This window comes from Triticum aestivum, chromosome 3A (genome assembly GCF_018294505.1).
Source record: "Triticum aestivum cultivar Chinese Spring chromosome 3A, IWGSC CS RefSeq v2.1, whole genome shotgun sequence".
In the NCBI taxonomy this organism is placed as follows: Eukaryota; Viridiplantae; Streptophyta; class Magnoliopsida; order Poales; family Poaceae; genus Triticum; species Triticum aestivum.
The window spans coordinates 615,242,826-615,267,733 of NC_057800.1; positions in this window are offsets into that span (position 1 = coordinate 615,242,826).

Below are 24,908 nucleotides of genomic sequence, written 5' to 3' on the forward strand. Positions count from 1 at the left end.
CATCTAGATTCTATCGAATTCGAGCATGTCTATGTTATTATTCGACACAATTGATCCACATAGTTAGTATTTTGAACTCCAGACAATGCATCGCTTTAGCAATCGAATATAAACGTGAGTATAGTTCATGTTGTGTGTGTAAAGCACATTATACATACGAAAGTTACACAATGAACATTATAAATAGCTACCTATGAACTAGCATACATCTGAATTCAACCTAAGGTGGTTTAAAAAATCGAATTCAACATGAAGTCCATTCAATTATTTGAATTTGACATCATGGCATTTGTAAATCATACCTAAATTATGGGGGCACCAATCTTTGCTCTGATTTTGTACATAATAGCATATGTAGTCGTTGAGGGAGTCCTGGATTAGGGGGTCTCCGGACAGCCGGACTATATCCTTTGGCCGGACTATTGGACTATGAAGATACGAGATTGAAGACTTCGTCTCGTGTCCGGATGGGACTCTACTTGGCGTGGAAGGCAAGCTAGGCAATACGGCTATGTATATCTCCTCCTTTGTAACCGACTCTATGTAACCCTAGCCCCCTCCGTTGTCTATATAAACCGGAGGGTTTAGTCCGTAGGACAACATACAATCATACCATAGGCTAGCTTCTAGGGTTTAGCCTCTCTGATCTCGTGGTATATCAACTCTTGTAACACTCATATTACCAAGAACAATCAAGCAGGACGTAGGGTATTACCTCCATCAAGAGGGACCGAACCTGGGTAAACATCGTGTCCCCTGCCTCCTGTTACCATCCGCCTTAGACGCACAGTTCGGGACCCCCTACCCGAGATCTGCTGGTTTTGACACCTACTTTGGTGCTTTCATTGAGAGTTCCTCTGTGTCGTCCCCGTTAGGCTTGATGGCTCCTACGATCATCGACCAGGATCCTCCTGACAAGGAGAGAGACCTTAATGAGTTCAGTATGTCGCCGAAGGGTGAGTGCTGAAAAATATCCGTGGAGGTAAACCCCATGATCGGCGCCCAATCAGATTTGATCGGAACGGGCGCAGGCGGTTCGGAGTCCGTGGCCGGAGAAGGATCCGGCAGTTTAGCAACACGGCTCTCGTGAAGGGTAAGGTCGATCCTCGGCTTGATCGCCGCTGAGAGTGCGGCCTCCATGGTGGGGTCTATCCCTCCGTCCTTGGATGGCGCGATAGGCTCCTAATTGAGGGTCGGAGTAGTTGTCGGTGTGATCTCCTGAACATTGTCCGATGGCAGAGCTAAATCATGTTCATCAAGAATGTGCGGCGCACTCGGTAGGGGCTCGAATCCGTCGAAGATCAAGTCTCCGCAGATATCGGCCATGTAGGTTAAGCTTCCAAACCTGACCTGGTGGCCAGGGGCGTAACTTTCGATCTGCTCCAGATGGCCAAGCGAGTTGGCCCGCAGTGCGAAGCCGCCGAACACAAAGATCTGTCCGGGGAGAAAAGTCTCACCCAGGACTGCATCGCTATCGATGATTGTAGGAGCCTTCAAGCCTAACGGCGATGACACAGAGGAACTCTCAATGAAAGCACCAATGTTGGTGTCAAAACCAGTGGATCTCGGGTAGGGGGTCCCGAACTGTGCATCTAAGGCGGATGGTAACATGAGCCAGGGGACACAATGTTTTACCCAGGTTCGGGCCCTCTTGATGGAGGTAAAACCCTACGTCATGCTCGATTTATTCTTGATGATATGGGTATTACAAGAGTTGATCTACTATGAGATCGGAGAGGCTAAACCCTAGAAGCTATCCTATGGTATGATTGTATGTTGTCCTACGGACTAAAACCCTCCGGTTTATATAGACACCGGAGGGGGCTAGGTTTACACAAGGTCGGTTACAAAGGAGGAGATATCCATATCCGTACTGCCTAGCTTGCCTTCCATGCCAAGTAGAGTCCTATCCGGTCACGGGACGAAGTCTTCAATCTTGTATCTTCATAGTCCAACAGCCAGGCCAAAGTATATAGTCCGGCTGTCCGGAGAACCCCTAATCCAGGACTCCCTTAGCTAGCTTCTAGGGTTTAGCCTCTCCGATCTCGTGGTAGATCAACTCTTGTAATACTCATATCATCAAGAATAAATCAAACAAGACGTAGGGTTTTTCCTCCATCAAGAGGGCCCGAACCTGGGTAAAACATCGTGTCCCCTGCCTCCTGTTACCATCCACCTTAGACGCACAGTTCGGGACCCCCTACCCGAGATCCGCCGGTTTTGACACCGACATTGGTGCTTTCATTAAGAGTTCCACTATGTCATCATCATAAGGAGGATGGCTCGCCTCGTTGTCAAGGACAACATCACCTCTGGGGGAGCCCTGGCTGTAGGCCAAACTCTCCGACTAGGCGGCTTCGTCATGACCGCCCGCTCGGCCGCTGCACCAACAATGACCTCTCGGGTCATCGAAAATAGCCTCCACATCGGCTTGAAATTTGCTGAGTAGATGGATCCAATGGAGCTCTCCTCTTTGAACAAGCTCTTGGATCGCATTGCCGCTCTGGGAGTCACTACAGACTATGATCGGATCGGGCTTAAACCCGACCAAAGGGAGATTAATTCTCCGCCGGTCACCCATCAGAAAGCGGTGGTGGAGGAGCAATGCGGCGATTCTCCCTCTATCCTGAGGACGAACTATGTCCAGATTCCCGAGCTCTCCGAGCAGGGTACTCGCTCATGGGAGGACACTGCCCTAACCCTGAATCCAGAATTAGGCCGCATACCGATCCCACAGGGCAACATCCCAGAGCCCGAACTTCCAAGATCGGAAACTCCCTTGCCCCGGGATCACAGATTGGGTCAAGGTATGGACTTAAAATCCACCCACCCACTCAGATACAAACGATCTTTCCCACATTAGGCAAGCGCCCCAAGAGACAGTACATCACTATTGGGCCAGATTCCTCCTTGTAATGAACAAGGTCAAGGACTGTCGCGAGGAAGACGCAATTTCATTCATTTGCAACAATTGCACGGACAAGGGATTCCTCAACGCCATAAGTCGCGGTGACATAGCACAGTTCGCTGACTTGGCGGCCATAGTACGAAAATACTGTGTGATGGAAAGTGCCTGGAAAACCCAAATGCAATTTTGGGATAATCCGGCTCTGACAAACCCCCAGTCCGAACTAAAAGGGTGCACTCTCATAAGTCGCCCGACTCAATTACAAAGAAGCAAAAGCCCACTACATGGCGTGGAACCGTATTGGAGGGATGGCTTAACGGGCCCTGCAAAATCCATAGTACAGCAGATACCATATCAACACATAGCCTTAGAGCATGTTGGGTACTCCAGCAGGTGGCCAAAAGTGATGAGGATCTCCTCATCCAAAATACCTCAGAGCACCTTCCCACGGATAACAATACAGTATTAACGGTCTTCGAGACCATCGCCTCAAATAATAGGCATAAGCGAGCACTCCGCAGCCTTGCCGAAGTCAACCACGTGGCAGCAATAAATCCATGGAGCGACACGGCTATCACCTTCAATGCCAGTGACGAACCTAAATTCCGAACAGCCCGAGCACCAGCCACTTTGGTCCTCAGTCCAATTGTGGACGACTTTCAGCTCACTAGGGTGCTCATGGACGGCGGCAGCAGATTAAACCTCATTTATGAGGAAACTCTCCAAAAATGGAAATAGACAGCAACCGTATTGAGCAAAGCAGTACGACCTTCCGAGGGATCATCCCTAGTCGGGAGACACATTGCGCTGGGAAAATCACACTTGATGTGGTATTCGGCACTTCGGAGAATTACAGGTCCGAAGAAATTACATTCCAAGTGGCCCCGTTCAGTAGAGGATACCACGCCCTTCTAGGGCGGGAGGCATTCATGATTTTTCAAGCCAAACCCCATTACGGGTACATGAAGCTCAAAATGCCCGGACCCAATGGAATCATCACTCTAGTTAGTGGTTCAGACATAGCACTCCGCGCCGAGAACAAAACAGCCGCACTAGCCCTCGAGGCATTATCCGAAGCCTTTGTGGCGGAGGAGTTAACCGCGCTGCGCTCCACGGCGGACAGGGACGACGTGATACTAGATAAAAGATCCAAGTCCACGTCCTTTAAACCAGCGGACGAAATAGTCAAATTCCAAGTCCATCCAACGGACCCCACAAAAACAGCATCCATCGGGGCATAGTTAAACCCCGCTGTAGATGCCGCACTACGGGAGTTTCTGCGCGAGAATTGGGACATATTCGCCTGGCATCCTTCAGACATGCCAGGAATCCCATGCAGATTGGCCGAGCATAGCATTAATGTTCTAAAAGGATTCAAGCCGGTCAAGCAGACTCTTCAGCGTTTCTCTGAACCTAAGCGACAAGCCATGGGAGAGCAGCTAGCCAAGCTACTGGAGGCCGGATTTATTAGAGAATTAAAACATCCGGACTGGCTAGCAAACCTGGTGATGGTACCAAAGAAGGACAAATCATGGCGCCTATGCGTTGACTTCAAAGACCTTAATAAGGCTTGCCCAAAGGATCCCTTTCCATCCCCCGCATCGATCAAATCATCGATGCTACCGCATGACACAAATCATTGTGCTTCCTCGCTGCATACTCCGGTTACCACCAGATTAAGATGGCGGAGTCTGATCAAGCCGCAACGGCATTTATCACGCCATACGACCCCTTCTGTTTTAACACAATGCCCTTCGAGCTAAAAAACGCTGACGCAACATATCATCGCATGATCCAGACATGTCTGGAAAAGCAGATCAGCAAGACTGTGGAGGCATATGTAGACGATGTGGTCATTAAAACTAGACACGTCGACTTTTTAATAGATGACTTGAGGCTCACGTTCACCAATCTCCGAACATACGGCACTAAGCTCAATTCGGAAAAATGCGTTTTCGGCATTCCCGCTGGAAAGCTCCTGGGCTTCATTGTCTCTATTAGAGGAATTGAAGAAAATCCGGCTAAAATCCGAGCTTTGTCGCAGTTGGCTATCCCAACTGACCTCAAGCAAATCCAGAAATTAACTGGATGTGTGGCGGCTTTAAGCCGCTTTATCTCCCGATTAGGAGAAAAGGCACTTCCCCTTTATCGCCTTCTTCGGAGCACCAAACACTTCAAGTGGACGGACGCAGCCACGGCCGGACTGGAAGAAATAAAAGCCATCCTGGCCACCAACCAATCTTGGCCACGCCAACTGTTGGCGAACCAATGCTATTACATATAGTGGCAACTCACCAAGTTGTAAGCGCAGTGCTCGTCGTCGAACGAGAGATGGACGAACATAAATTCCCACTTCAAAAGCCGGTATATTATGTATCCACCGTCCTCACTCCATGCAAATCACGGTACCCACATTACCAAAAGATAGCATACGTGGTATTTATGGCATCCCTGAAATTACGACACTACTTTCAAGAATGTTCGATTACGGTGGCCTCCGAAGTACCACTCAATGACATAATAAACAATCGTGATGCCATGGGACGGATTGCCAAATAGGCTATCAAGATCCTCCCGTTCGACATAACATATAAGCCACGACGAGCCATCAAGTTGCAAGTACTGGCTGATTTCGTAGCCGAATGGACAGAAGCCGAACTCCCTAAAGAGTACGGCGCATACTCCAATTGGATCATGCACTTCGACGGCTCTAAAATGCTGGCTGGTCTGGGGGCTAGCGTCGTCCTAACGTCCCCCACCGGAGATACGGTGCAATACGTGCTCCAAATACTATATACATACTCCAATAACGCAGCCGAATATGAGGCCCTATTACACGGTCTCCGGATGGCAGTCTCCATGGGAATCCAACGCCTAGAGGTGCGTGGGGACTCGAACCTCGCAATATCCCAAATAAATGGAGACTTTGATGCCAAAGATCCAAAAATGGCGGCATATCGCAATGCCATCCTCAAAATGTCAGCTCAGTTCGAGGGGCTTGAATTCCACCATGTGGCTCGGGAAAACAACCAGGCGGCGGACATCCTCGCCCGTATCGGCGCTAAACGCGACCCTGTCCCACCGAACATCTTCCTGGAAAGACTGTTTAAACCATCCATGGTATGGGAATGGGACACCGGCAAAAATAGTCCGGACCCGGCCACAACCCCAGATACCGAACTCTCTGACACAATCGGAGGCTCTACCACCAAAATAACACCTTCAGCCCACGTGATAATGGCCGTCATCGCGCCGTGGACACAACCATTCCTGGCCTACCTAACTAGACAGGAATTACCCGAGGACCCAAATGAGGCACGCTGCAGAGTGCGGTGATCTAAAGCCTACAAGGTCCACGAGGGAGAGCTTTATAAGAAAATCACAACCGGAGTCCTTCAAAGGTGCATCTCCGAAGAGGAAGGGTGCAAGCTTTTGGCAGAAATCCATGCCGGACTCGGCGGCCACCACGCCGCAGCCCGGGCCCTTGTAAGCAAGGCCTTTAGTACAAGTTTTTATTGGCCGATGGCTCGGGCAGATGCACAACATCTGGTACAACATTGTCTTGGTTGCCAGCTTTTTGCAAACCAAAGCCACATGCCACCTATTGCCCTCCAAACAATCCCCATTACTTGGCCCTTTGCGGTCTGGGGGCTTGATATGGTCGTACCCCTCAAAGGGGGAACCCATAAGAAAAAATACTTACTGGTCATGGTAGATAAATTCACCAAATGGATAGAAGCCAAACCTGTCAAAACGGCTGAATCCGGACCGGTGATAGACTTCATATCCGGGGTTGTACACCGTTATGGCATCCCCCATAGCATCATCACTGACAACGGCATGAACTTTACAGCCGACAAGGTGAAACTTTGGTGCAGCAACATGGGCATCAAGCTCAATTATGCTTCTGTCTATCATCCGCAAACTAACGGTCAAGTCGAACAAGTGAATGGTCTTATCATGAGCGTCATTAAACCCAGATTAGTCCGATCCTTAAAGGAATCAGACACTCATTGGGTAGAGGACCTCGACTCCGTACTATGGGGGCTGCGGACCATGCCGAATCGCACTACCAGTACACACCGTTTTTATGGTGTACGGCGCTGAGGCGGTGCTGCCTTGCGACATAATTCATGACTCACCTCGAGTGCGCATGTACAAAGAAAGAGAGGCCGAGCTCGATCGGCAGGACAATTTGGATGCCCTGGAGGAGGAGCACGACATGGCAAAAGCCCGTTCCGCATTCTATCAGCAACAGGCTCGAAGGTATCAAAGCAGAGAAGTGCGGGCCAAAACCTATAACGTTGGCGAACTAGTTCTACGCCTACCGGAGAAGAAAAAGAACAAGCTCAAGCCCAAATGGGAAGGTCCTTTCATTATTGACCAGGTTCTGACTGGTGGAGCGTACCATCTGCGGGATGAGTCGGATAATCGACTCGAGCCAAACCCATGGAACGCAGCCAGACTCCGAAGATTCTGCGCCTAGCACCGGACTGTATGTTCGTCTCCTTACCTCCATCAATTTTTTGCACATATGTTTTTTCTCTCTTTCTTTCTCCTTTTTCTCTTCAAGGCCCTAAAGGGCTACACTTGTGTCTTGGTTACACAATCGTGACGCGCTAACCGCGCTCAATATACCTGGGGGCTTCTTATACAGAAGCTTAATCTAATTACCTTTCCGGGCTTTATGCCCCGCACAGGTGTTATTCTTCCACATGTACCTTTTTTCACCATTATATGCATCGATATGACTTAAGTTTTGGCCAAGCTGGGTTGCCTGGCTCTTGTATTTATGCCCTACGTTCCCATCAATTCGGCTAGGGCATAAGGGGAGCACCTCTGCGATTGTTACTGCCGGGTTAGCCGGATGTGTACCTCAGACTGGGTGAAGCCAAAAGCTAGCGTTCTTAAGGGAATATTCGGTCGGTGAATAAAAGATGACTTTCATTTAAATTACTACACGCCCCCAGATTTTTTTAGCCTGCGTCTCGTAGTTTGGACATGCACATTAGGGCATGCGTACCCAGGGAAAGGAACCCTTAACGGAACTATTCTCCCTGGAAGATGTTTCTTACTATCCATGTAATATAACATAGCTAGTTGGGTACTTGTCTGTTCAAGCACTTATGACCCCTACGCCTGGTTTCCATGCATACCCCGGTTTTTACATAACCGAGTGGGTATTCGGATACACTCCGGACTATCGGGTCCAGAGGTCGAAGCGAAAAGGTCCGCCATGACAAATGATTTACAATCCGACTAGGGACATTACATATGTCACTTGAAGTACACAGTCACTAAGACTGATTAAATTCTTCTTCTATACCATCCAACAGGCTGTCTAGCCTACAATCATGTTGGGAATACTTTGCGGCTAATTCTACTTTATCATACACTAAACTGATAGGGATCTCTTTCCCATCGGGCCCCACAGGTCCAACTTCGGCCATGTGGTTTGGGTCCTCCTTGGTATATCGTGTCTTCACCATAGCCCAGGCTTCCCTTGGACCTTGTCGGCAGGCTGATATCTTCCATAATCGGAAGCGCCGCCGCGCTCCCTTGAGCTTCTCTATAAGCTCCCCCATGCCTCCTGGCGGGGACGCGGATGGCCACAAGGCTTGAGCAATAACCTGCATCACCTACCGAACTTGTTCGTGCAGTTGTGCGAGCTCTGGTGGAAGATCACCCGAAGACCCGGGCATCTCCTCCGCGGGACGACCCGTCAGCATACCTGCAGACATAACGCTGTTAGCAGGCTTCCTCGCCGAACTCCTTTAAAAAGTTCGTTCAAGCACTTACTAAAAATGCCGCGCCGAAGCCGTTTATTCTCCTTCACGGAGTCCGCAAGCTGGGCTCGGACATCTTTCAGTTCCACGCCTAGCCGGATATTGGCGTCTTGGAGATCATTTTTCTCCTGCCTGACTCGCGTCAACACGCGCTCGCCAACATTTCGCTGTCGATCATCACGTGCCGTATCCGCCTCCACGGCCTCCGGATTCACTCCGGGGCCACCTGCAACATCTATTGTTAGGTGTGCATACATGCCGCATACTACCTGGTACCCATATTCTTTGAAATAAAAGTGTTACCAGGGGGACCCTTTTCGGACTCCTTCAACACGGCAACAGCGGCCTCCAGCTGGGCCTTGCACTCATCCAGCTCTTGAGACAATTGGAATTCTTCTCCGTAAGAACCTGCACAAATAATGATCCTTAAATCAGTTGCGTCAACTATTTCAAGTCTCAGGGGCTACTGATACATATAATCGTCAGATTTTCTTACCCGTATATCCCTTACATACTGGTCCGTGGCTCTGGCTAGACCATTTTGAGCAGCACGGATGTACACGTCTCCAGAATTGAAGGCATCAAATGCCTCTGGTGAGACACAAGCGTCACGGAGTACGGCCCGACGACGCCTGTGATTCATGGCGCTCTCCACTTCTGAATTTGTAGCGGATAGTCCATCTGCATCCTTTGTAGGAGGAGCATCCGGCATCCTCCCCATGTTGGCTTCCGCCTCTATGTCCGGCCCTGGAGCCCGACTGGTGGAGGCGTGATCGGTAGCCTCTCCGAATATAGTCTGGCGAGCGTTCTTTCTATTAAATAAACATGGACGTCATTATATTTTGAGAAAGACGACAACCACGGAGCGAGGTTTTGTGTCATACCTCTGCGCCGGCGTCTCCGTCCTGACCGCCTTCCTTTTTGGCCTACCCGGCTTCGGTGCCTCTTGTTGGAGAGTTGCTGCGGGTTCGGCACTGCGTCCTGAATGCCTTCCCTGTAAAACACCATATGTGTATGGTAGGTGAAGTGTATAAAAGGGGATCCTATTTTTGGAGTTGGGATTTTGGTTTTTCTTACATGCGACGCAGGGAGTAGTCCGGGATAGTCGGCTGTTATGGCCACCATGGCGTCATCACAGCTCAATTGATAGAATTGCTTGTCTATCAGCTCCACGAATATGTCCAGATCCTCTTCGAGTCCGGGACCAAGGGCCTGACCAGGGTCCTCTGGTTGTGGAGGTGGGCTGTTAACCTCCCTTAAGGCTTTTCGTAGTTCCTGCCGTAAAATGGCAAGCACTGCAAAAAAAATACACTGTCGTGATGATACGTGTTTATCACAGTAGGTCGCGTTTTTTGTCATGCATGTACATCCATGACGATTTTGTGATAGAATCAAGATAGTCATACCTGTGCTGTCGTAGAAGTGTTCCATGACATTACCAAAATTATCATCACGGAAGTGTCCACTTCCATGACGATAAATCACGCGTCACAGAAGTGCTTTCGTCAAGGGTGACCGACACGTGGCATCCACCATAACGGAACGCCGTTAAGCTAGCGGGTCGGGTTTTGGATCCGATAACCCATTAACAGCACCGACCAATGGGGATTTCCCACGTGTAAAATCATCATTGGCTGGAGGAAACACGTGTCGGCTCATCGTTGGGACAGATGTCATCCACTCATTGGACGGAAGGCGCCTATGATACGTCGACACATGGAACGGCCCAACAGAGGCCCATTCCTGTGAAAAGGCCGGCCCGTTTGACTTGGTCAAAAGGTGGCGGGCTGGCCCATGGAAAGCTTGTTAACGGCCTGTTCGCATATAGCCCATTTACAGCCCGCTAACCCAAGGCCCGTTATGCCCTATCCGAATTAGGCCCAGTAGCTCATCTGGGCCATCCAATATGATTCTAGCCCGTTTTCACTTCTGGCGCATGTATGGCCCATGACATCTTTCGGCCCATATGAGGCCCTATGTAACTCTTGGCCTATTAATGGCCCATGGTGCGACTGGCCCGTAATGAATAGTGTATCACTTTACACCCATTAACGGCCCGTGGTGAAACTGGCCCGTAATGAACAGTGTATCACTTTATACCCATTAACGGCCCATTATTCCGTTGGGCCGTTTCTAGCCCATGTTATCTTTCGGCCTTCTCAGAGCCCATTTATTCTTGGGCTCATTTCCAGCATTCGTTTACTTACGGCCCGTTACTGTCATTTTCTGCTTGTGGGCCAAATTCAACCCGTGGTTACAGTCGGCCCGTTTGTGGTTCGTTAATACATTGGGCCGTTTTCATAGCGTTATCAAATACGGCCTATTAACGATGGCCCGTTATGGTCGGCCCATGAACGGACGATTCCAACTCTAGCCCGATTACGGCCATAATGCGGTCTGTTTGGCCCATGTTTGGCCAATCGATCATACGGCCCGTATAAGGCCCATTGATGATACGACCCGTAGAAGGCCCATTGTTTCTACGGCCCGTAGAAGGCCCATTGTTTCTACGGCCCGTAGAAGGCCCACTGTTTCTACGGCCAGTAGGAGGCCAAGTGTCACTACAGTAAATATTAGCCCATGGTTATTGTGACCTAGTTTTAAAAAATAGGTTATTGCAGCCACTAGCTAACCGTGGAAAAAGAACTGCAATGACTACAAGCAAACAAATAAACAAGACAACAAGGACATAAATAAGCAAGCAACTAACGCTAGGCTATCACGGCTATTACACATATTACATCCACTGGGCATCAAAGTTCGCCACTAGTGCAAATATAGGGAACAAAGCATCATATCATATACACTGGTTGTCAAAGTTGGTGACCAGCTCAAATAAACGCCGCAGCAAAACAAATCCAAAACTAAAACCACTTTAGAAGATCTCAAGAAACAATATCCTGGGTACCCATAATGCTGGCAAGATGCTTAGCAAGCTTATTAACTTTCTCTTGTTTGGCGCTTAAATCCTCCAGCGCTTGCTATTGCACCAGAAAATATGCATCTGAATTCTGCAGGGACTTCCTCAGTCCTTCAGCTTCTTGTCGCAGCACATCTGATCGATGTCTTTCAACTTGAAGTTGAGACTCAAGAAGATGAACTGATTCAGGCAGCGAGTTCAAAGAGCTTGTGCCAGCAGTAGTGGCCAGTAACTCGAACACTACATCAAGACAGGACTTCTGGGTTCCCTCACTGTCGTCAAGATAGTTTTTATCAGCTTTCTTGGAGACCAACAGGGATGTCTCACTATCTTGAACCTTATCTGCATTACTTCCTTTACCATTGGATAACGTGGTACTGTTCTCCAATATTTTGTCCGCATTCTAAAAGAGAAACAAGCAGACACATCACATGTTTACCATGTTGTATATGAAACTCATTTTGGTAAATGAGTTCAGTAGTAAAGTGGACAGGATAACAACATGAAACAAACATATATCTATGTACCATGGTCACTTTATGGTCTACATCATTCTAGTTTTTATTGCCAAATCAAGATAAAGACATAGTTCAAATAATATTTGTTCAAGACAAAGCAGAATAGACATAATATAAGTGTGGGTAACTATAGGGCAAGAACAACACTTGTAATGTGCATGACATGAGAACATAACTGTTTATTCAATTGAAACTGAAATCAACATAGAGCAGGTTACAACAGCAAACCAGTTAAAGAAACATGTTTAAAACATACCTGTTGCGCCATTGGAGTTTCAATTCCATCCTTCAAATTTGAAAATAGTTGGTATGAGTAAATACAGTAATGCAAGAGCAAAGGAGTATGAACCATAGCTACAGAACCTGACCTGAGAACAAATCTTCTTCTCCTTTAAGAGTTGAGTTGGGATTCGGAGTGGTGGTCCTCGTGCTTTGGGAACTGCAGTTCCCTTACTAACTGCTCGTGTTTGGGTGCTCTGTGGTGGAGACGGTGATGTGTCAACTGGAACTGGGTTACTATCTGCCAGGGTTGGGGTTAGAAGGGGTGTAGCTGGTTCTCTGTCCAACTGGGTAGGGGTACAATCTGTGAGAGTCTGGGTTATGTGTGGTGGATCTGGTCCTTGGGCAAGTACAACCGTGGTTCTATCTGCATCAACTAGTAGCACTATCTTTTCTGAAGACCGTGTTGTTACTCCCTTATATACTGCCATCATGCTCTCCAATTCAAATGACTGATAAATAAGAAAAGTAATTGAAAGTATAGACATTGTATGATAGACAGGTGCAATGGATAGTGGGGAATAAAAGAGGGCATGAAATAATTCATATTTATGGTGTATAACCAAACAGGATAGCATGACACAATTTCACATATATGATGGCTAACTAAACAGGATAGCATGACACAATTTCACATTATGATTGCTAACTAAAAAAGATGGAAAGACATAGTTCAAAATATGAGACTATGTAAACAGGATGACCTGACATAACTATATAATGTGTTTATTAAATAGGTTAGCATGCCATAATTCACATACATTCACGGATAGAATGCCATAATTCAAAATATGATGACTGTAAACACTAAACAGGATGAGATGATATAACTATATGATGTCTTTATTAAATGGGTTGCCATGCCATAATTCAGATAGGTGATGTGTATGTACTATGTAAACATGATGGCATGATATAATTCAAATATATGATTTATACGGTAAGCAAGTAAGCAGATGGCAATCCATATATGATGTAAAAACTAAGCAATGCAAGACAACATGCATGACATGGGTAATATAACCCTGCCAAGTTTGAGCATAAACCTCAGGGGGGAAATAGGACTGGTCATCAATCTCTGAATCCTCCTCTGAGGAGCTCTCTGTAACCAGCAAGATGTCTGCTTCAGCAGGTAGCATTGTCTGCTCTGAATACCTTGTTTTCACTCCAGATACTTCCATCACCGCTTCAAATGGCTGATGCATAGGAAGAGTAGTTGAATATACAAACGTTGTCGACAAATGGAACATGTAATACAAAAAAATGATAGCATGATATAATTCACATACATGGTGATTGGCTAAACAACATGGCATTGCATAATTCACATATATAATGCCTTTGCAACAAGATAGCATTGTATAATTCACATATATAATGTCTTGCAACAAGATGGCAATGCATAATTCACATATATGGTAATTAGACACTGAACAGGTGGCATTCACACAAAGCATATCTAAACTAATCAAATGACATAGCAATGCGAGACACCATACGCATGATATGAGCAACATAACCCTGCCAAGTTAGAGCATACACCTCGGGGGGGGAGGAGGGAATAGGACTGGTCATCTGTCTCTGAATCCTCCTCTGAGGAGCTATCTGTAACCAGCGAGATATGCGCTTCGTCAGATAGCATAGTCTGCTCTGAAGACCTTGTTTTCACTCTAGAATTTGCATCACCGTGTCAAATGGCTGATGCACACGAAGAGCAGTTCAATGTACTAACATTGTTGACAAATGTAATATGTAACGGAAAAAAGGATGGCCTGATATAATTTACATATAAGATGACTGGCTAAGCAGGATGGCATTGCAAAATTCACATATATGATGCTTGGCTAAACAAGATGGCGTTGCATAATTCACATAAATGATGAATAAACTAAACAGATGGCATTCGCACAAAGGATGTCTAAACTACGCATGACATATTTGATGTATAAAGTAAGCTATGCAAGACACCATATGCATGATATAACCAACATCAGCATGCCAAGTTAGAGCGAAGACCTCAGGGGGTAAATAGGAGTTGTCTTCTCCTTCTGAATCCCCCTCAGAACAGATATCTTCCTCTCGATTACAATCTGAAATGCGTGGAGGGGGGCTGCCTTTGCGCCTACCATGGAGCGACGTCTGCATGAAATTTTATTGCCACGCAAGGCTCGTCTCTTTTTCTCTACATGTTCAGTTCCATTGTTTACAATAACTGTCATGCATAGGAATAAAACATAGTGAGATTATGTAAGGAGTGCATGTAGAAATCTAGAGTGATGGTAGCAACCTATGGATAGACCCAAAACCAATAATAGCAGGCAGATAATGGCTTCAGTTAAAAAATACAGATAATGGCTTCTTTACTGTTTGTTTCCCACCCAACATGAAACTCATAGTAGACACCGGAGATTAACCAGATAGTAGTAAGATACTATTGATAGCGGCCCCGATATGTACCCCACAACCATTCAAAAACTCAAGTTTGACCATTAGTTTGGAGCTGACTCAGAGTCTAATCGGTGAACAGGACGATAAAGTAGCATGTAATATTAAGCGATGCATAACGTAAGCAGACATGAAGGAGTACGACCTCTCTTGCGGACCCGTGTAGTCCTCGAGGTCATCTGCTCGGTTGATGATGGTAATGAAGTTTTCATGGCTGCCAACGGCGGGGAAGAAGATCTGAGGCGGCGAAAGACAGTCTGGAGGCCGGATCCCTGCTGTGCTGAACCCTTCTATCGTCGGAGCAGCTTAGCTGGGGTGGACGACGGCACAGTAGGAGCGGGACAAACCACGCAAGGTTTTCTTTGACAACTATCTGTAAGAGAAGTAATTCTGTAAGGGATCGTTTGAATTGGAGGATTTCAACAATGCAGGGATAGGAAATAGACAGGAATAGAATTGGAATGCACGTGCAAAACAAAGAATTTAAAAACAGAGGATTTCTACCAATCTGGGTGTTTGATTCACAACAATTGGAAGATCACAGGATGCAAAGAAGCTTGGTGAGATTAAGTCAAACCACAAGAAAATGTACGGTTATAATGCTATTATGCTACTATCTCTTAGTCTTGTGCTTCATGAATAGGTATTTGAAAAGGAGGACAAGTGAAAATTAAAATTCCTACATTTTTTCTTTCAAGGAGACACTAAAGGAACAAATCCGTGTGCTCAGTGGACAATATATATAACATGTAGAGTAAAAAGAGATGCAACAAGTGTACAACCTCTTTGGTGAAGCCATGTCGATCTCAGCGTGATTGGGTTGGCCGGTGAGGATGCTCCGGCTGACTTTGCTATCAGAGGAGGGGAAGAAGATCTTAGGCACCTGGAGATGGAGCCCGAGGTACTACTCCACTCTGATGGAGGGTTTCGTTGTTGGAGCAGATCCGGTGAGTTATACGACGCCGAGGCTGAAGCAGGACAAGAGAGACAATGAACAACGTTAACCTGAGTAGAATTCTAATAGCATCTCCAATACATGACGTAAAATACATAACCACAAAGTGCTAGATGTAAAATACATCAGCCTCTCATCTCTGAACTTAACTGTCAAAACTGAACTTAACTGTCGAAACTGAATTTTGCTGTCGAAACTGAACACACTAGCAAGGTGAGGATACACGTCGGTCGACTGACTTTTGCTGTCGAAACTGAACACACTAGCAAGGTGAGGCTACATGTCGGTCGACTAACTTTTTCATCTCTGGTCAGTCGATTTTGCAGTCGTTGGATACGAAATCAAGGGCCTACGGTTCATCTTCAACCTCCAACCCCCTGAGCCGCCAGCCACCACCGGCCAAGCAGCTACCCCCCGCCGCCCCGCCCGCCCCAAAAACACTCCCCACCGCCGGTCCGCCGCCGCCCCGGCCATCCCTTTAGGCCCCCCTGTGCCGAGCTTTTTCTCCGGCGATCCCCACGCCACCACCCTGCCAACGCCCCGCCACCGCCGGCGACCACCGCCCCCATCCTGAACCCTAAGATAGATAGTGGGGTACCTCTCCAGCGGGCCCCCTCCCCGCTGCGGCTGGTTCTTCCTTCACCCCGGCGAGCCACCCAACCCCTAAAAATCGACTGACCCAAAAGTTGATTCAGTCAACTGAAGTGTAGCTAAATCAGAGCAGTATCGCAAGCAAGAGCAAGAGCGAGAGCATCAGCGCAAGCAAGAGCAATAGCAAGAGCAGACCAGGCAGGGGACCGAGAGCAAGAGCAGAGCAGCAGCGCGAGCAAGAGCTAAAGCAGCAGTAGCTCCTACTGATGTGGACGTTGCTGCCGAGGGAGCGACGTCGTGGAGGAAGTGGCCGGCGACGCCGCCGTGGATGGAGCCGTGCCGTGTCGGCTCGGGACCGAGCGCCGGCAACACCGTGAGATCGAATCAAGAAGAAAATGCGGCGATTAGTGTACAACCTCTTTGGTGGCGCCGATTAGGCCGCAGCTTCATCCGAGGAAACGGTGACGATGATGCTCTTCCGATGGTGCAGGTGAAGACCGCGGTGTGGGAATGGAGGTGGCGCGAAAGACGAGGGGAACGTCGGGGCAACTCCTTGGAGGTGGAGGACGGGGTGGCTGAACCGGCGGGACGATGAGATCGACGACGGATCCTCATCCGGTACGGTGGATGAGGGACGTCGAAGTGTTGCTATGGACAACGTCGTCGAGGAAGAGGCTCCGGCTGGGTGGCAGATGGAGCAGGGTGTGGGGTTTCATCGCGGGTTTTCGCGGCCTCGGTGTACGAATGGGTGGGAGGATGGGATGGCAGTGGGGAACCATGGCTTAGAGACGCACTTGCCCAAAATGTGGGGTAAATTACGAAAGTACCCCCACCGATTTGAGGCGGTTCTTTCGGTTCAGGGGTTCCACGGGCATTTCGCGTGTCGGGATTTCATAGGAGGTGGGAGTTTTCGCGCGCGTTGTAATTTCGGAATAGCAAGGCGCGGGTTGAGATGCAGGGAGTTGTCGGAGCACAACGAGATAAAGATATATCTTAAATATTTCGGGCTAGCAAGGCGTGGGTTGAAATTTCCGGACAAGCCTAACATGTACTATACCAAATCAATGCGCACTACAAATGTCATTCAAAACTTTGAATTCATGTTATGTTCAATTAAAATATTTCGCTACGTGTATAATGCATGCAACCTACTACTCAAATGAATGCTTTAGTGCATTCCAAACGTATATACTACCGCTTCAATATGAACTAAATTTGAATTCGTTTCTCTATTTGAATAAGATCTACATTAATGATTGTTGTGAAGTCAAAGCATTTGAATTCGTTTCTCTGTTTTATTAAGATCTACAATCATCATTATTGTTAAGTTAAACCATCGTTTGTGTATTATCTTCACAGCACACCACATGATTAGTCTCGAGTTACATATGAACTATGTGTACTATATGAACTCGAACTAGATTTTTTGAATCCACTTTATTTTGATTTAAAATCACATTACATTTCTAGCTCTAGCTAGATCTTCATAATCTAAACCATGTCTCATATGTATAATGTGTTTATGACATTATGTATGGTGCCCCGCCCCCTACGCCTACAAGTATTTAGATGTGAGTTGCAAACACCACACATTACCACAAATTCAAATAAAATATGAGAATGTTCGATATATAGTATTGTTTAGATTGTTTTATATTTAGTTGTAAGCTGCAAACGCCACACATTATCACAAATTCAAATAAAATGTGAGATTGTTTGATGTATAGTATGGTTTAGATTGTTCGGCATTTAGCTGTGAGTTGCAAACACCATGCATTATCACATTATGGTATAACATGTGCACATCACGTGTATTACCACTATATTCATGCATGCAATGTTTAAAACATTATGATCTCCTATTCAAATATATGAATCCGCTTTCATATCAAATTATGATCTTTGTTAGTCTCTTACACCCACACAATCCTCCAACCTTTGTAGCTACCACTAACTTTCTCTTGTGCATGCACACGCCCTCCTCGCCCTCCCCCTCCCTCGGCATTCTATCCACCGGGCACATTCATTTTTTTTCTTTAGGTCGATCTCCCAGAGTCTCCACAACTCCTTTCCGACACACACCGATCGATAAACCTCTCCAGCGATGCCTGCCTACACATACACACACACCTTCAATCTCCTTTATGTGTCCTTGCCTCGTGTCTCTCATACGGTCAGACACACGTGTAAACTCTCGCCCCTCTTTTCATCGATCTCACAACCGCACACTCCTCCCCCTATCTAGCTAGTAGTTGGGCCTCTCGCACCACCCCCTAGCTCCATTCTCTCTGTCTACCCGTCTCGCTGGGCCTTATTTGCCTCTAACAAATGGACATACACCGACCGATCTCTCGCTATACATATAGCTAGCTAGGTCCTTATAACTCGTTTTTACCCACACGTCAATCGATCTACCTCATTAGTTGTGTCTCTCCCTTCCTCCAACAAACAACAATTGATCTACCGATCTAGTTAGGTTTTCTTACCAAACACATGGTTCCCCTTCATCCTCCATGGATGCGTCCCGACAGATCTATCACGCACAGGCTCACACAGAAACATATCCCCACTCTTATTGATAACATTGCAGTTCCACCCTCAGTTTGTCTAGTAGGCCTCTCCCACCATCTTTGATAAGCAACTCCATCACCCATCCAGCACTCTACCCCTCTCCCTCCCTCTCCCTCCCTCTCTCTCTCTCTCCTCTCTATCTCTATCCCATCATATTTCCCGTCCTTCAGTTATGTATGGATGTCGACCGATCTCCCTCAAGACATAGCTGGGTCTCTCCTTCTCAACACATATACGAGTCGTTCTACCTCTATAGTTAGGCCTCTGCCTACCCCTCCCCCAACCCCCTCCCCCCCACACACACCGATACATCGAGCGCTCTAGTCATGTCTCCCTGCCACACAAACTTGACATGTGCCCTCTGACGTTCCGGTAGGCCAGTCACCCTATATCTTTGACTTGCACACACACACAATTTCGATGGCTCTCTTCATCAATCTCGCATCCACCCACTTGATCCTCTCTTCGACTCTATCGATAGCTATGATCCCTCCCTCTCTTCTCGTGGATTGCCCGACCCTCTATGTATGATATGGACAAGCCTCCATTTCACACACATTGCATGCAAAATTTTGTTTGAGATGTCATCGACACATATTCCCACAAATAATTCACGAAATCAACCCCCACCCCACCCCCACCCCAAAACAAAAAACACTCACGAACATGGTTTGTATCTCTCTCACACACCCACGTAGGTGGGGGACGTGCATGAAGAGAAGAGGTGCATGCACGGTGCACGTACTCCCGTCTCTTTCCCAACCACACCCGCGCGGGTACACGGTGGAGCTCATTTGTGTACGAAAAAGACAGCCCACGTGGTAATTTGGCATGTGTACTGGTTGCCACTTGGTGGAGGAGGATCGTCTACCATGGGTGAACAAACAAATTGCGACTTGACGTGTTATGTTAAAAAAGAGGCAAACCATGTGGGGCCTACCTTAGAGGCAAGGCTCTATGCACTGGAGTACTTTTGATGTGTCCCGTCAACTCGCAGAACGAGGAGAAGCTTGCTTAGTACACCGTCTCCCCCATTCCTAAATATAAGTATTTGTAGAGATTTCACCATGAACCACATGCGGATGTATATAGATGCATTTTAAGTGTAGATTCATTCATTTTGTTCCGTATGTAGTGGAATCTCTACAAAGACTTATCTACTAGTAATAGCTAGCCCCCACTACTAGGAATTCTCTATCCTCTCCTTGAGCCACATCATCAAAATTGATGTAGCCATTAGATGAAGTAAATCAGTCCATAATAGCCGTCTGATCTAGATGTTGAGAGGCTCCGCACTAAGCCACATGCAAGTATGCAGAAATACCGTGGCACATGCATGTGAGTGGGTTTTAAATCACATCAACATGTCTGCATGCAAGCCTGCACTGGTAGCATGCATGTAAGTGAGCTTTTAAGTCCCATTAACATGTCAAAAAGAAAAATATAATCCCATTATGCAGTAGGAGTTGGTTGATCTTTTTTCCTTACGTGGGATGATCTAAATGATGATGGGAGTTTATTTAGTTTGGCTACCACATTTGTCATGCGGTTATAGAGTTTTTTTAGTTCTATGAAATCGATAATTTTGCGCAGAGAGATATACCGCTGTTCTGTGGCAACGTGTGGGGACTCATATAGTAATATTTAGGAACGGAGGGAGTACTATGTAAAGAGTTAGGTGTCGCACGGTGATAGTGTGAGGTGGGCCATGTAATCACTGAGCCTGCGTGTTTTCACTGCTCTTGCATGCCTCCGCTGTAAGAATGGAGAAAATTATAATCTAGTAGTAGTACCTCATTTCGCTGAAAGCGTGGGACATCCAACAGTCCTACCACCTCAGTAATAAAGACCAATGAGTCGTCAAATCACATAGACCCAGCAGTAAGTTGGACAGACGAAGCAACCATCACTCTTGCGCCAGTGAGAGGTTGCGTCTCCTCTGCCCGGGCATAAATGCAGCACCGATTCTTTAGAGCGGCACTGGGCATTTTGGGCAGGAAGCGCGCGCGGGCGATGGAGGGGCTTTGGGTGGGCCAGGCTGGTGAGGAGCGGGCGTGGCAGCTGTCCGCATGTACCTACCGGACACGCCTGGAAACAAGAGGATGCACCGACTCTCGCGGCTAAAATCGTACACTACACAACATCTCTCTGTAGGAGTAGGTCGATCTGTCGCTCTCTCTAACACACACATGATGTTAAACACACACACACACACACACACACACACACGCGCACGCACCTTGGTCCCGTTCCACCTTCTAACGTGACTTATTACACCTAAACAGAGGGAGTAGCAAGCATACGAGATACAGTGGCACACTGACTTAATTCAAATACAAGTGCCCAAAATTTGTGTGCATGTTATAATAAGGATTCACTTAAAATAGTACGTGAGCGAACAGAGGGATCAATTGGACAGTGTTCCCGAGCAGTAGCGAGATGTGTGAGGTAAGAAACACCGCTGGCGCTTTTAATTTTTTCTTATTAATTTGTTTGTTTCACCCTCTGACTGGTGGGACCCAACGTACTACGTGGAGAGAGGTAAGGTGACCAAGGCTGCATTATTTCTGCACCACTATGGATAGTCTTACTACCAAAGCCACATGACACGATTATGATTGAAATCCCAATGACTCCCACACACACAAAAAAACACGGCATGCTTGTCACATGAATGCAGGAATGTATAAAAGGTTATTTCCCTCTTGTTGAACATAATGGGAGGGTTGTGTAGCTGGTTAGCCTGTTCGCTCATCAAACTTGAGGTCTCGGGTTCGATAACTACACTTGAGCATAATTTGTGCCAGGAGGATTCTTTGAATGGTCAAAATGTTTTCTAGGGTTTGCACGCTTCACACACTCTCTCCAGTATATATATACACGCTGGAGCCTCAGCGCTTGTAGTTGCTCTCTTCACACTCTCTCGCCCTCTCCAGATCTAAACAAGACTTTGTTGGCCTCTCTCTCCCCTCACTGCTGCTCAAAGAGTCGCCAGGATCCGTCCGCCGGGAAGGGAAGGAGGCTTAATGTTGTCGCCGTCGGCGAGGGACTATCGGCGCAGCTGTTCACTTTCCACCCAGCGGCGGTGTGGGAGGGCCTCCGACCCCTTCTTCTTCGCCGTCGTCCCGTCGCCCACCGAACCACGCCCCAAGAACCTTAAGGTATAATTTACTTACTCCACATGCATTGCTCTAGCTGCATGTATACCATGAATCTAGGACGTGGTTCAAAGAGGAAAGGAGTGGGGGAAAGTAGTGGGAAAAGTTGTATATAGCATGAATCTAGGACGTGGTTCAAAGAGGAAATGAAGGGGGAAAGTTGTATAGCATGAATCTAGGACGTGGATCAAAGAGGAAAGTAATGGGGGAAAGTAGTGGGGAAAGTTGTATCGCATAAATCTAGGATGTGGTTCAAAGAGGAAAGGAAGGGGCGAAAGTACTAGTTCAAAAAGGAAAGGAAGGGACAAGGCTGTAGAGTTTGAGCAGGACTAGATTTGCTACGCTCACATAGGGAAAGGTGTCTAAAGATAACAAAACTGGGACCAACACAAATATGCTCCTTGGTTGTTTGTTCTTTGTTGCAACAGACTGTGCATGACCACAGTACATCGGTAGATGCACATGGTGCTGGTGCGTCCACTATCCCGTGCAACTCATTAGCTGTTGTTAATCTAAGGCCCTGTTCGGTTAAAAACTCCCTAGTCCCTACCTGCTTGGTTCCAGGGACTAAACATGGACTAGAGGTTATTAAATGACATGCTAAAAGACCATGTTACCCCTAGTAATGAACTAATAGAGACAAGGTGCGATGCGTGGCAGGGGCAACTGTTGGAAAAAGTCCCAAAAAGACTCCCTCGGGGTCTTCTTTCTTTAGTCCCAAATGCCCACTTTTAGTCCCTAAAAGTCCCTCCTGTTTGGTTTAGATGGGACTGACACGGAGTTTTTTTAGTCCCTACACCAAAATGTCCCTGTAAACAAACACCCTCTAATAATGCCGCTGGAAAATTGATGCAATGCCACAGTTAAAAGCAAATTACATGTTTAACGAATTTTATTGTTAATATAATCTCTATGTTAATATTAATCAATGCCACCGTTTGAGAAATGCTACTGTCTTGCTTTCTTTCCCATTTAGATAAGGTAGATGCTTCTTTTTGTTGGCTTCTGTGTCATCCACCGTTATTGACCACTAATTGTTTCCTTTGCACCTCTGTGTAAACAGGGTTATCTACTTCACCTCGTTGCCATTGTGACCTTTTGTTGCACTGCACAAAACACTTTTGTTTTAAGAGTGTTTTGTGTAGTTCAACCAAAATGTCACACCGACAACGTTGCTTGATTGCTTGATCTTAGTGGAACTGCACAAGAGGAGATCTTACTTCCTATCCGTTAAGGCGAATTTGGTTCAGATCTTCTTCTTGTGAGTTGTTTGATTCCGCATCATGAGAGGTCAGTACTAGCCTTCTTTCACATGATTCTGTAGTGTGCTTTCATATGTTGTGCTACTTGTACGATAATGTTGCTTGATTTTAGTGAACTGCACAAATGGAGACAAGACTTCCAATCTGTATGTGCACCCTAATATCCCATTGACGTAAGATAAGGATATTTCACAACTGTTGGCCTGTATTTTGCCACTTTCATCAGAAAATTAAGTTTAGCACTATACTTTTGCTCCCTAATTGACATGCCAAATCTTACATTGAAGGCAAAGCTTGTCTATTATTGAACCAAGTGATGAAGGGGAAGAACAAGCGGAAGAAAAACAAAAATCAACTCCCGGTGCTGTAATGAAGCACTGGAGCTGTGATGACACAAGTAATGATATAGTTTTGCATCTTAATTTATTGCTATGGCTGGAACGAGCAATTGTTTTGCCACTGATTTGATGACACTTTTAATGTAATATGGAATTATCTCTACTTGTGCAATCCGGGTTCTTCTTTGAAGATACCATATATTTTAGTGGAACTCCACAAGAAGATGTTGGAAACACTAAACTAATCGAGGAGTATATAATAAGCATGGCCACCACTGTAGATAGCAACAGATGGTTCCGGAGAAGTGCTTCATTTGTATGCTCTACACAATAACCCTCCTGACAAAGGTTGGTACTCGCCCACTGATTTCATCCATATGATTGAGCTTTGTCATCTCTATTGGTGTTGTGCTACTGTTTAGATACTGTCATGAAAAAGTGGTATTGTCCTTGAGAAGTGCTTCATCTGTGTTGTTTTAAATATTTCCTTTCCTTTTTTTCGAGCAAACATGGATGCTAGCATTTAGTAGTCCTCTTGTCTTTGCACAACAAGGTCATCTTCCTCTGAAGAAGAATATGGAGTACGTGAAGTGACTAGTTCCGATTATGCCAGGATGAAGAAGCCCTGTCTATCTTCTCATCAGAAGGAGCAGTTGAAGGATGGTTACATTACTCCCCACAAGACCAAACTAACTTCAGCTCAGAAGGACTGACAAATCTCCATTTTTTTGCTGTGATGCGCGAGTACAATGTTGTTCTAGGATTCTTTCTGGTGAGTTCCATTTTTCTAAAAGTGTGCTCTACATGGACCATGTATGTGCCTGTTGAAACTGTCAATTCATAGTACAGTTTGCTTTATACTAATCACTTTTTTGTATTTGTGCAAACATGGGTGCTCAGCTTGATTTCAATGGGAACTGCACAAAATGTTCATGAATACATCGAATCATTCATTTCCACCGCAAGAAAGGAGGTGCCGATAAGTTCAAGGCATTGCAACATATAAGGGCGAAATCATACAAGCTACGCGCGAATTTGGTTGAATTTGGAGGAACTGCACAAAAAGAACAGTTGATTTATTTAGCACGAGGTGCCATGTGAATGTCCGAACTGATGGCACACCCTGCCCATTCCACAATCGTAGGCATTTTATATTTTGCAATGGGACGGCCTTGTC